Source organism: Phyllobates terribilis, unplaced genomic scaffold, assembly GCF_046119375.1.
Source record: "Phyllobates terribilis strain yellow unplaced genomic scaffold, ASM4611937v1 Scaffold_3637__1_contigs__length_73654, whole genome shotgun sequence".
In the NCBI taxonomy this organism is placed as follows: Eukaryota; Metazoa; Chordata; class Amphibia; order Anura; family Dendrobatidae; genus Phyllobates; species Phyllobates terribilis.
Window position 1 is genome coordinate 26,089 of NW_027366390.1, and position 12,314 is coordinate 38,402.

The 12,314-nt window shown below is 44.9% G+C and overlaps 9 non-coding genes across 9 annotated transcripts; all 9 read left to right on the forward strand.

Annotated features, from left to right (window-relative positions):
* Window positions 1–1,012: 1,012 nt before the first annotated feature.
* LOC141248330 (U2 spliceosomal RNA) lies at window positions 1,013–1,203 on the forward strand. The gene has a single exon (XR_012311564.1). It is a non-coding gene; the product is annotated as a U2 spliceosomal RNA (small nuclear RNA).
* Window positions 1,204–2,321: 1,118 nt separating this feature from the next.
* On the forward strand, window positions 2,322–2,512 carry LOC141248331 (U2 spliceosomal RNA). Its single transcript, XR_012311565.1, has one exon. It is a non-coding gene; the product is annotated as a U2 spliceosomal RNA (small nuclear RNA).
* Window positions 2,513–3,630: 1,118 nt separating this feature from the next.
* LOC141248332 (U2 spliceosomal RNA) lies at window positions 3,631–3,821 on the forward strand. The gene has a single exon (XR_012311566.1). It is a non-coding gene; the product is annotated as a U2 spliceosomal RNA (small nuclear RNA).
* A 1,118-nt stretch (window positions 3,822–4,939) lies between these two features.
* LOC141248333 (U2 spliceosomal RNA) lies at window positions 4,940–5,130 on the forward strand. The gene has a single exon (XR_012311567.1). It is a non-coding gene; the product is annotated as a U2 spliceosomal RNA (small nuclear RNA).
* Window positions 5,131–6,248: 1,118 nt separating this feature from the next.
* LOC141248334 (U2 spliceosomal RNA) lies at window positions 6,249–6,439 on the forward strand. Its single transcript, XR_012311568.1, has one exon. It is a non-coding gene; the product is annotated as a U2 spliceosomal RNA (small nuclear RNA).
* A 1,118-nt stretch (window positions 6,440–7,557) lies between these two features.
* LOC141248335 (U2 spliceosomal RNA) lies at window positions 7,558–7,748 on the forward strand. The gene has a single exon (XR_012311569.1). It is a non-coding gene; the product is annotated as a U2 spliceosomal RNA (small nuclear RNA).
* Window positions 7,749–8,866: 1,118 nt separating this feature from the next.
* On the forward strand, window positions 8,867–9,057 carry LOC141248338 (U2 spliceosomal RNA). The gene has a single exon (XR_012311571.1). It is a non-coding gene; the product is annotated as a U2 spliceosomal RNA (small nuclear RNA).
* Window positions 9,058–10,175: 1,118 nt separating this feature from the next.
* On the forward strand, window positions 10,176–10,366 carry LOC141248339 (U2 spliceosomal RNA). The gene has a single exon (XR_012311572.1). It is a non-coding gene; the product is annotated as a U2 spliceosomal RNA (small nuclear RNA).
* A 1,121-nt stretch (window positions 10,367–11,487) lies between these two features.
* Window positions 11,488–11,678, forward strand: LOC141248340 (U2 spliceosomal RNA). Its single transcript, XR_012311573.1, has one exon. It is a non-coding gene; the product is annotated as a U2 spliceosomal RNA (small nuclear RNA).
* The last annotated feature ends 636 nt before the right edge of the window (window positions 11,679–12,314 follow it).

Genomic DNA, 12,314 nt, shown 5'->3' on the forward strand with positions numbered 1-12,314 from the left:
CCTCATTGGATTTTTCATGTTCAAAGTTGCAGAAGCCAGATTACAAGCTCATTTTGGTTCAACTTCAGCAACTGTGCATTGCATTGCCATGTAATGTGATGCAATGCTATCTTTCTAGCTCTCCCTTTCTACTTCCTTTTGGATAAACAGACATATTAGGCAAGCATTTTGGAGCTTTCACCTAAATAACTACAGGTGGTGAGATAAGCTGCACAATATAATTGACCTTTCAGTATATTGTTGCACACACACCATCTATTTAGCAAATGCCCTTGTTATCAACAGCAGCCTTTTAAACTCACCCGAGCTAACAGGTATGTGCGCTGGTTACACTGCTGCGCTTAAAATTTCTTTTTTGGTTTGCTACAATGCCTTTTCTGAAACGTTGTCTCCTTCTGCTGGAACACTGACTTCTTTCATTTAATGCCTGCAGACTATAAAAGAGAACCCAACCCAAAAAGTTTGGTTGATTAGTCTGTGGCATTCTGTTAAACTGTTGCTTATGGCGGTCTCTGTGAGCTTCTCAGCGACATTCAGCCAGCCAGGTATCCTGCCTGCAGTAGATGGAATGTGGCAATGGAACGCTGGCTGCGCGTGTCATAATAGGCTCTGAGCCTTTATATACCTGTGCACAGCAGCAGCCACCTTCAGTCTGCTGCTGGACAGCCAGCAGCAGCAGCAGCAGCAGGAGAGGTATGTAATCAGGAGCCCTCCTGCTAAGGGTAGACAGCTGCTCGTTCCACCCCACCCCCCGCCTTAATTGGTTCTCCTCCCTTCCAACGGTGTTGAGGCGGGTGGGAACAGCAGGGGGTGAAGGTGCTGTGTTTAAAGAGGTGGAGTTATGCAGATCTAAAACGCGTGGATTGCAGCAGCAGCAAGCCGAAAAGTGCAGGCATGTAAGGGATCTAGAGGTTGACAACATGTCTTCTTAACGGGAGTCCAGGAGCTCATCTCCACAAATGGACTTTTTAGGATCCTTGGGTGGCTCCGTAGTTTGAAACCAATTCTGGTTATCGCTTCTCGGCCTTTTGGCTAAGATCAAGTGTAGTATCTGTTCTTATCAGTTTAATATCTGATACGTCCCCTATCTGGGGACCATATATTAAATGGATTTTTAGAACAGGGAGATGGAAAAAGAGCTTGCTCTGTCCACTCCACGCATTGACCTGGTATTGCAGTATCTCCAGGACCGGTGCACCCCTTCTTTAATGCAGTTTCTAAAATCAGAAAGAATTGAATTCAATGTTTTTTGTTCATTTTGCTTGTTTGTCGGATTTTGGGATGGACTCTTTGGCTCTGCTTTTCTTCTCCTCATTGGATTTTTCATGTTCAAAGTTGCAGAAGCCAGATTACAAGCTCATTTTGGTTCAACTTCAGCAACTGTGCATTGCATTGCCATGTAATGTGATGCAATGCTATCTTTCTAGCTCTCCCTTTCTACTTCCTTTTGGATAAACAGACATATTAGGCAAGCATTTTGGAGCTTTCACCTAAATAACTACAGGTGGTGAGATAAGCTGCACAATATAATTGACCTTTCAGTATATTGTTGCACACACACCATCTATTTAGCAAATGCCCTTGTTATCAACAGCAGCCTTTTAAACTCACCCGAGCTAACAGGTATGTGCGCTGGTTACACTGCTGCGCTTAAAATTTCTTTTTTGGTTTGCTACAATGCCTTTTCTGAAACGTTGTCTCCTTCTGCTGGAACACTGACTTCTTTCATTTAATGCCTGCAGACTATAAAAGAGAACCCAACCCAAAAAGTTTGGTTGATTAGTCTGTGGCATTCTGTTAAACTGTTGCTTATGGCGGTCTCTGTGAGCTTCTCAGCGACATTCAGCCAGCCAGGTATCCTGCCTGCAGTAGATGGAATGTGGCAATGGAACGCTGGCTGCGCGTGTCATAATAGGCTCTGAGCCTTTATATACCTGTGCACAGCAGCAGCCACCTTCAGTCTGCTGCTGGACAGCCAGCAGCAGCAGCAGCAGCAGGAGAGGTATGTAATCAGGAGCCCTCCTGCTAAGGATAGACAGCTGCTCGTTCCACCCCACCCCCCGCCTTAATTGGTTCTCCTCCCTTCCAACGGTGTTGAGGCGGGTGGGAACAGCAGGGGGTGAAGGTGCTGTGTTTAAAGAGGTGGAGTTATGCAGATCTAAAACGCGTGGATTGCAGCAGCAGCAAGCCGAAAAGTGCAGGCATGTAAGGGATCTAGAGGTTGACAACATGTCTTCTTAACGGGAGTCCAGGAGCTCATCTCCACAAATGGACTTTTTAGGATCCTTGGGTGGCTCCGTAGTTTGAAACCAATTCTGGTTATCGCTTCTCGGCCTTTTGGCTAAGATCAAGTGTAGTATCTGTTCTTATCAGTTTAATATCTGATACGTCCCCTATCTGGGGACCATATATTAAATGGATTTTTAGAACAGGGAGATGGAAAAAGAGCTTGCTCTGTCCACTCCACGCATTGACCTGGTATTGCAGTATCTCCAGGACCGGTGCACCCCTTCTTTAATGCAGTTTCTAAAATCAGAAAGAATTGAATTCAATGTTTTTTGTTCATTTTGCTTGTTTGTCGGATTTTGGGATGGACTCTTTGGCTCTGCTTTTCTTCTCCTCATTGGATTTTTCATGTTCAAAGTTGCAGAAGCCAGATTACAAGCTCATTTTGGTTCAACTTCAGCAACTGTGCATTGCATTGCCATGTAATGTGATGCAATGCTATCTTTCTAGCTCTCCCTTTCTACTTCCTTTTGGATAAACAGACATATTAGGCAAGCATTTTGGAGCTTTCACCTAAATAACTACAGGTGGTGAGATAAGCTGCACAATATAATTGACCTTTCAGTATATTGTTGCACACACACCATCTATTTAGCAAATGCCCTTGTTATCAACAGCAGCCTTTTAAACTCACCCGAGCTAACAGGTATGTGCGCTGGTTACACTGCTGCGCTTAAAATTTCTTTTTTGGTTTGCTACAATGCCTTTTCTGAAACGTTGTCTCCTTCTGCTGGAACACTGACTTCTTTCATTTAATGCCTGCAGACTATAAAAGAGAACCCAACCCAAAAAGTTTGGTTGATTAGTCTGTGGCATTCTGTTAAACTGTTGCTTATGGCGGTCTCTGTGAGCTTCTCAGCGACATTCAGCCAGCCAGGTATCCTGCCTGCAGTAGATGGAATGTGGCAATGGAACGCTGGCTGCGCGTGTCATAATAGGCTCTGAGCCTTTATATACCTGTGCACAGCAGCAGCCACCTTCAGTCTGCTGCTGGACAGCCAGCAGCAGCAGCAGCAGCAGGAGAGGTATGTAATCAGGAGCCCTCCTGCTAAGGGTAGACAGCTGCTCGTTCCACCCCACCCCCCGCCTTAATTGGTTCTCCTCCCTTCCAACGGTGTTGAGGCGGGTGGGAACAGCAGGGGGTGAAGGTGCTGTGTTTAAAGAGGTGGAGTTATGCAGATCTAAAACGCGTGGATTGCAGCAGCAGCAAGCCGAAAAGTGCAGGCATGTAAGGGATCTAGAGGTTGACAACATGTCTTCTTAACGGGAGTCCAGGAGCTCATCTCCACAAATGGACTTTTTAGGATCCTTGGGTGGCTCCGTAGTTTGAAACCAATTCTGGTTATCGCTTCTCGGCCTTTTGGCTAAGATCAAGTGTAGTATCTGTTCTTATCAGTTTAATATCTGATACGTCCCCTATCTGGGGACCATATATTAAATGGATTTTTAGAACAGGGAGATGGAAAAAGAGCTTGCTCTGTCCACTCCACGCATTGACCTGGTATTGCAGTATCTCCAGGACCGGTGCACCCCTTCTTTAATGCAGTTTCTAAAATCAGAAAGAATTGAATTCAATGTTTTTTGTTCATTTTGCTTGTTTGTCGGATTTTGGGATGGACTCTTTGGCTCTGCTTTTCTTCTCCTCATTGGATTTTTCATGTTCAAAGTTGCAGAAGCCAGATTACAAGCTCATTTTGGTTCAACTTCAGCAACTGTGCATTGCATTGCCATGTAATGTGATGCAATGCTATCTTTCTAGCTCTCCCTTTCTACTTCCTTTTGGATAAACAGACATATTAGGCAAGCATTTTGGAGCTTTCACCTAAATAACTACAGGTGGTGAGATAAGCTGCACAATATAATTGACCTTTCAGTATATTGTTGCACACACACCATCTATTTAGCAAATGCCCTTGTTATCAACAGCAGCCTTTTAAACTCACCCGAGCTAACAGGTATGTGCGCTGGTTACACTGCTGCGCTTAAAATTTCTTTTTTGGTTTGCTACAATGCCTTTTCTGAAACGTTGTCTCCTTCTGCTGGAACACTGACTTCTTTCATTTAATGCCTGCAGACTATAAAAGAGAACCCAACCCAAAAAGTTTGGTTGATTAGTCTGTGGCATTCTGTTAAACTGTTGCTTATGGCGGTCTCTGTGAGCTTCTCAGCGACATTCAGCCAGCCAGGTATCCTGCCTGCAGTAGATGGAATGTGGCAATGGAACGCTGGCTGCGCGTGTCATAATAGGCTCTGAGCCTTTATATACCTGTGCACAGCAGCAGCCACCTTCAGTCTGCTGCTGGACAGCCAGCAGCAGCAGCAGCAGCAGGAGAGGTATGTAATCAGGAGCCCTCCTGCTAAGGGTAGACAGCTGCTCGTTCCACCCCACCCCCCGCCTTAATTGGTTCTCCTCCCTTCCAACGGTGTTGAGGCGGGTGGGAACAGCAGGGGGTGAAGGTGCTGTGTTTAAAGAGGTGGAGTTATGCAGATCTAAAACGCGTGGATTGCAGCAGCAGCAAGCCGAAAAGTGCAGGCATGTAAGGGATCTAGAGGTTGACAACATGTCTTCTTAACGGGAGTCCAGGAGCTCATCTCCACAAATGGACTTTTTAGGATCCTTGGGTGGCTCCGTAGTTTGAAACCAATTCTGGTTATCGCTTCTCGGCCTTTTGGCTAAGATCAAGTGTAGTATCTGTTCTTATCAGTTTAATATCTGATACGTCCCCTATCTGGGGACCATATATTAAATGGATTTTTAGAACAGGGAGATGGAAAAAGAGCTTGCTCTGTCCACTCCACGCATTGACCTGGTATTGCAGTATCTCCAGGACCGGTGCACCCCTTCTTTAATGCAGTTTCTAAAATCAGAAAGAATTGAATTCAATGTTTTTTGTTCATTTTGCTTGTTTGTCGGATTTTGGGATGGACTCTTTGGCTCTGCTTTTCTTCTCCTCATTGGATTTTTCATGTTCAAAGTTGCAGAAGCCAGATTACAAGCTCATTTTGGTTCAACTTCAGCAACTGTGCATTGCATTGCCATGTAATGTGATGCAATGCTATCTTTCTAGCTCTCCCTTTCTACTTCCTTTTGGATAAACAGACATATTAGGCAAGCATTTTGGAGCTTTCACCTAAATAACTACAGGTGGTGAGATAAGCTGCACAATATAATTGACCTTTCAGTATATTGTTGCACACACACCATCTATTTAGCAAATGCCCTTGTTATCAACAGCAGCCTTTTAAACTCACCCGAGCTAACAGGTATGTGCGCTGGTTACACTGCTGCGCTTAAAATTTCTTTTTTGGTTTGCTACAATGCCTTTTCTGAAACGTTGTCTCCTTCTGCTGGAACACTGACTTCTTTCATTTAATGCCTGCAGACTATAAAAGAGAACCCAACCCAAAAAGTTTGGTTGATTAGTCTGTGGCATTCTGTTAAACTGTTGCTTATGGCGGTCTCTGTGAGCTTCTCAGCGACATTCAGCCAGCCAGGTATCCTGCCTGCAGTAGATGGAATGTGGCAATGGAACGCTGGCTGCGCGTGTCATAATAGGCTCTGAGCCTTTATATACCTGTGCACAGCAGCAGCCACCTTCAGTCTGCTGCTGGACAGCCAGCAGCAGCAGCAGCAGCAGGAGAGGTATGTAATCAGGAGCCCTCCTGCTAAGGGTAGACAGCTGCTCGTTCCACCCCACCCCCCGCCTTAATTGGTTCTCCTCCCTTCCAACGGTGTTGAGGCGGGTGGGAACAGCAGGGGGTGAAGGTGCTGTGTTTAAAGAGGTGGAGTTATGCAGATCTAAAACGCGTGGATTGCAGCAGCAGCAAGCCGAAAAGTGCAGGCATGTAAGGGATCTAGAGGTTGACAACATGTCTTCTTAACGGGAGTCCAGGAGCTCATCTCCACAAATGGACTTTTTAGGATCCTTGGGTGGCTCCGTAGTTTGAAACCAATTCTGGTTATCGCTTCTCGGCCTTTTGGCTAAGATCAAGTGTAGTATCTGTTCTTATCAGTTTAATATCTGATACGTCCCCTATCTGGGGACCATATATTAAATGGATTTTTAGAACAGGGAGATGGAAAAAGAGCTTGCTCTGTCCACTCCACGCATTGACCTGGTATTGCAGTATCTCCAGGACCGGTGCACCCCTTCTTTAATGCAGTTTCTAAAATCAGAAAGAATTGAATTCAATGTTTTTTGTTCATTTTGCTTGTTTGTCGGATTTTGGGATGGACTCTTTGGCTCTGCTTTTCTTCTCCTCATTGGATTTTTCATGTTCAAAGTTGCAGAAGCCAGATTACAAGCTCATTTTGGTTCAACTTCAGCAACTGTGCATTGCATTGCCATGTAATGTGATGCAATGCTATCTTTCTAGCTCTCCCTTTCTACTTCCTTTTGGATAAACAGACATATTAGGCAAGCATTTTGGAGCTTTCACCTAAATAACTACAGGTGGTGAGATAAGCTGCACAATATAATTGACCTTTCAGTATATTGTTGCACACACACCATCTATTTAGCAAATGCCCTTGTTATCAACAGCAGCCTTTTAAACTCACCCGAGCTAACAGGTATGTGCGCTGGTTACACTGCTGCGCTTAAAATTTCTTTTTTGGTTTGCTACAATGCCTTTTCTGAAACGTTGTCTCCTTCTGCTGGAACACTGACTTCTTTCATTTAATGCCTGCAGACTATAAAAGAGAACCCAACCCAAAAAGTTTGGTTGATTAGTCTGTGGCATTCTGTTAAACTGTTGCTTATGGCGGTCTCTGTGAGCTTCTCAGCGACATTCAGCCAGCCAGGTATCCTGCCTGCAGTAGATGGAATGTGGCAATGGAACGCTGGCTGCGCGTGTCATAATAGGCTCTGAGCCTTTATATACCTGTGCACAGCAGCAGCCACCTTCAGTCTGCTGCTGGACAGCCAGCAGCAGCAGCAGCAGCAGGAGAGGTATGTAATCAGGAGCCCTCCTGCTAAGGGTAGACAGCTGCTCGTTCCACCCCACCCCCCGCCTTAATTGGTTCTCCTCCCTTCCAACGGTGTTGAGGCGGGTGGGAACAGCAGGGGGTGAAGGTGCTGTGTTTAAAGAGGTGGAGTTATGCAGATCTAAAACGCGTGGATTGCAGCAGCAGCAAGCCGAAAAGTGCAGGCATGTAAGGGATCTAGAGGTTGACAACATGTCTTCTTAACGGGAGTCCAGGAGCTCATCTCCACAAATGGACTTTTTAGGATCCTTGGGTGGCTCCGTAGTTTGAAACCAATTCTGGTTATCGCTTCTCGGCCTTTTGGCTAAGATCAAGTGTAGTATCTGTTCTTATCAGTTTAATATCTGATACGTCCCCTATCTGGGGACCATATATTAAATGGATTTTTAGAACAGGGAGATGGAAAAAGAGCTTGCTCTGTCCACTCCACGCATTGACCTGGTATTGCAGTATCTCCAGGACCGGTGCACCCCTTCTTTAATGCAGTTTCTAAAATCAGAAAGAATTGAATTCAATGTTTTTTGTTCATTTTGCTTGTTTGTCGGATTTTGGGATGGACTCTTTGGCTCTGCTTTTCTTCTCCTCATTGGATTTTTCATGTTCAAAGTTGCAGAAGCCAGATTACAAGCTCATTTTGGTTCAACTTCAGCAACTGTGCATTGCATTGCCATGTAATGTGATGCAATGCTATCTTTCTAGCTCTCCCTTTCTACTTCCTTTTGGATAAACAGACATATTAGGCAAGCATTTTGGAGCTTTCACCTAAATAACTACAGGTGGTGAGATAAGCTGCACAATATAATTGACCTTTCAGTATATTGTTGCACACACACCATCTATTTAGCAAATGCCCTTGTTATCAACAGCAGCCTTTTAAACTCACCCGAGCTAACAGGTATGTGCGCTGGTTACACTGCTGCGCTTAAAATTTCTTTTTTGGTTTGCTACAATGCCTTTTCTGAAACGTTGTCTCCTTCTGCTGGAACACTGACTTCTTTCATTTAATGCCTGCAGACTATAAAAGAGAACCCAACCCAAAAAGTTTGGTTGATTAGTCTGTGGCATTCTGTTAAACTGTTGCTTATGGCGGTCTCTGTGAGCTTCTCAGCGACATTCAGCCAGCCAGGTATCCTGCCTGCAGTAGATGGAATGTGGCAATGGAACGCTGGCTGCGCGTGTCATAATAGGCTCTGAGCCTTTATATACCTGTGCACAGCAGCAGCCACCTTCAGTCTGCTGCTGGACAGCCAGCAGCAGCAGCAGCAGCAGGAGAGGTATGTAATCAGGAGCCCTCCTGCTAAGGGTAGACAGCTGCTCGTTCCACCCCACCCCCCGCCTTAATTGGTTCTCCTCCCTTCCAACGGTGTTGAGGCGGGTGGGAACAGCAGGGGGTGAAGGTGCTGTGTTTAAAGAGGTGGAGTTATGCAGATCTAAAACGCGTGGATTGCAGCAGCAGCAAGCCGAAAAGTGCAGGCATGTAAGGGATCTAGAGGTTGACAACATGTCTTCTTAACGGGAGTCCAGGAGCTCATCTCCACAAATGGACTTTTTAGGATCCTTGGGTGGCTCCGTAGTTTGAAACCAATTCTGGTTATCGCTTCTCGGCCTTTTGGCTAAGATCAAGTGTAGTATCTGTTCTTATCAGTTTAATATCTGATACGTCCCCTATCTGGGGACCATATATTAAATGGATTTTTAGAACAGGGAGATGGAAAAAGAGCTTGCTCTGTCCACTCCACGCATTGACCTGGTATTGCAGTATCTCCAGGACCGGTGCACCCCTTCTTTAATGCAGTTTCTAAAATCAGAAAGAATTGAATTCAATGTTTTTTGTTCATTTTGCTTGTTTGTCGGATTTTGGGATGGACTCTTTGGCTCTGCTTTTCTTCTCCTCATTGGATTTTTCATGTTCAAAGTTGCAGAAGCCAGATTACAAGCTCATTTTGGTTCAACTTCAGCAACTGTGCATTGCATTGCCATGTAATGTGATGCAATGCTATCTTTCTAGCTCTCCCTTTCTACTTCCTTTTGGATAAACAGACATATTAGGCAAGCATTTTGGAGCTTTCACCTAAATAACTACAGGTGGTGAGATAAGCTGCACAATATAATTGACCTTTCAGTATATTGTTGCACACACACCATCTATTTAGCAAATGCCCTTGTTATCAACAGCAGCCTTTTAAACTCACCCGAGCTAACAGGTATGTGCGCTGGTTACACTGCTGCGCTTAAAATTTCTTTTTTGGTTTGCTACAATGCCTTTTCTGAAACGTTGTCTCCTTCTGCTGGAACACTGACTTCTTTCATTTAATGCCTGCAGACTATAAAAGAGAACCCAACCCAAAAAGTTTGGTTGATTAGTCTGTGGCATTCTGTTAAACTGTTGCTTATGGCGGTCTCTGTGAGCTTCTCAGCGACATTCAGCCAGCCAGGTATCCTGCCTGCAGTAGATGGAATGTGGCAATGGAACGCTGGCTGCGCGTGTCATAATAGGCTCTGAGCCTTTATATACCTGTGCACAGCAGCAGCCACCTTCAGTCTGCTGCTGGACAGCCAGCAGCAGCAGCAGCAGCAGGAGAGGTATGTAATCAGGAGCCCTCCTGCTAAGGGTAGACAGCTGCTCGTTCCACCCCACCCCCCGCCTTAATTGGTTCTCCTCCCTTCCAACGGTGTTGAGGCGGGTGGGAACAGCAGGGGGTGAAGGTGCTGTGTTTAAAGAGGTGGAGTTATGCAGATCTAAAACGCGTGGATTGCAGCAGCAGCAAGCCGAAAAGTGCAGGCATGTAAGGGATCTAGAGGTTGACAACATGTCTTCTTAACGGGAGTCCAGGAGCTCATCTCCACAAATGGACTTTTTAGGATCCTTGGGTGGCTCCGTAGTTTGAAACCAATTCTGGTTATCGCTTCTCGGCCTTTTGGCTAAGATCAAGTGTAGTATCTGTTCTTATCAGTTTAATATCTGATACGTCCCCTATCTGGGGACCATATATTAAATGGATTTTTAGAACAGGGAGATGGAAAAAGAGCTTGCTCTGTCCACTCCACGCATTGACCTGGTATTGCAGTATCTCCAGGACCGGTGCACCCCTTCTTTAATGCAGTTTCTAAAATCAGAAAGAATTGAATTCAATGTTTTTTGTTCATTTTGCTTGTTTGTCGGATTTTGGGATGGACTCTTTGGCTCTGCTTTTCTTCTCCTCATTGGATTTTTCATGTTCAAAGTTGCAGAAGCCAGATTACAAGCTCATTTTGGTTCAACTTCAGCAACTGTGCATTGCATTGCCATGTAATGTGATGCAATGCTATCTTTCTAGCTCTCCCTTTCTACTTCCTTTTGGATAAACAGACATATTAGGCAAGCATTTTGGAGCTTTCACCTAAATAACTACAGGTGGTGAGATAAGCTGCACAATATAATTGACCTTTCAGTATATTGTTGCACACACACCATCTATTTAGCAAATGCCCTTGTTATCAACAGCAGCCTTTTAAACTCACCCGAGCTAACAGGTATGTGCGCTGGTTACACTGCTGCGCTTAAAATTTCTTTTTTGGTTTGCTACAATGCCTTTTCTGAAACGTTGTCTCCTTCTGCTGGAACACTGACTTCTTTCATTTAATGCCTGCAGACTATAAAAGAGAACCCAACCCAAAAAGTTTGGTTGATTAGTCTGTGGCATTCTGTTAAACTGTTGCTTATGGCGGTCTCTGTGAGCTTCTCAGCGACATTCAGCCAGCCAGGTATCCTGCCTGCAGTAGATGGAATGTGGCAATGGAACGCTGGCTGCGCGTGTCATAATAGGCTCTGAGCCTTTATATACCTGTGCACAGCAGCAGCCACCTTCAGTCTGCTGCTGGACAGCCAGCAGCAGCAGCAGCAGCAGGAGAGGTATGTAATCAGGAGCCCTCCTGCTAAGGGTAGACAGACAGCTGCTCGTTCCACCCCACCCCCCGCCTTAATTGGTTCTCCTCCCTTCCAACGGTGTTGAGGCGGGTGGGAACAGCAGGGGGTGAAGGTGCTGTGTTTAAAGAGGTGGAGTTATGCAGATCTAAAACGCGTGGATTGCAGCAGCAGCAAGCCGAAAAGTGCAGGCATGTAAGGGATCTAGAGGTTGACAAATGTCTTCTTAACGGGAGTCCAGGAGCTCATCTCCACAAATGGACTTTTTAGGATCCTTGGGTGGCTCCGTAGTTTGAAACCAATTCTGGTTATCGCTTCTCGGCCTTTTGGCTAAGATCAAGTGTAGTATCTGTTCTTATCAGTTTAATATCTGATACGTCCCCTATCTGGGGACCATATATTAAATGGATTTTTAGAACAGGGAGATGGAAAAAGAGCTTGCTCTGTCCACTCCACGCATTGACCTGGTATTGCAGTATCTCCAGGACCGGTGCACCCCTTCTTTAATGCAGTTTCTAAAATCAGAAAGAATTGAATTCAATGTTTTTTGTTCATTTTGCTTGTTTGTCGGATTTTGGGATGGACTCTTTGGCTCTGCTTTTCTTCTCCTCATTGGATTTTTCATGTTCAAAGTTGCAGAAGCCAGATTACAAGCTCATTTTGGTTCAACTTCAGCAACTGTGCATTGCATTGCCATGTAATGTGATGCAATGCTATCTTTCTAGCTCTCCCTTTCTACTTCCTTTTGGATAAACAGACATATTAGGCAAGCATTTTGGAGCTTTCACCTAAATAACTACAGGTGGTGAGATAAGCTGCACAATATAATTGACCTTTCAGTATATTGTACACCATCTATTTAGCAAATGCCCTTGTTATCAACAGCAGCCTTTTAAACTCACCCGAGCTAACAGGTATGTGCGCTGGTTACACTGCTGCGCTTAAAATTTCTTTTTTGGTTTGCTACAATGCCTTTTCTGAAACGTTGTCTCCTTCTGCTGGAACACTGACTTCTTTCATTTAATGCCTGCAGACTATAAAAGAGAACCCAACCCAAAAAGTTTGGTTGATTAGTCTGTGGCATTCTGTTAAACTGTTGCTTATGGCGGTCTCTGTGAGCTTCTCAGCGACATTCAG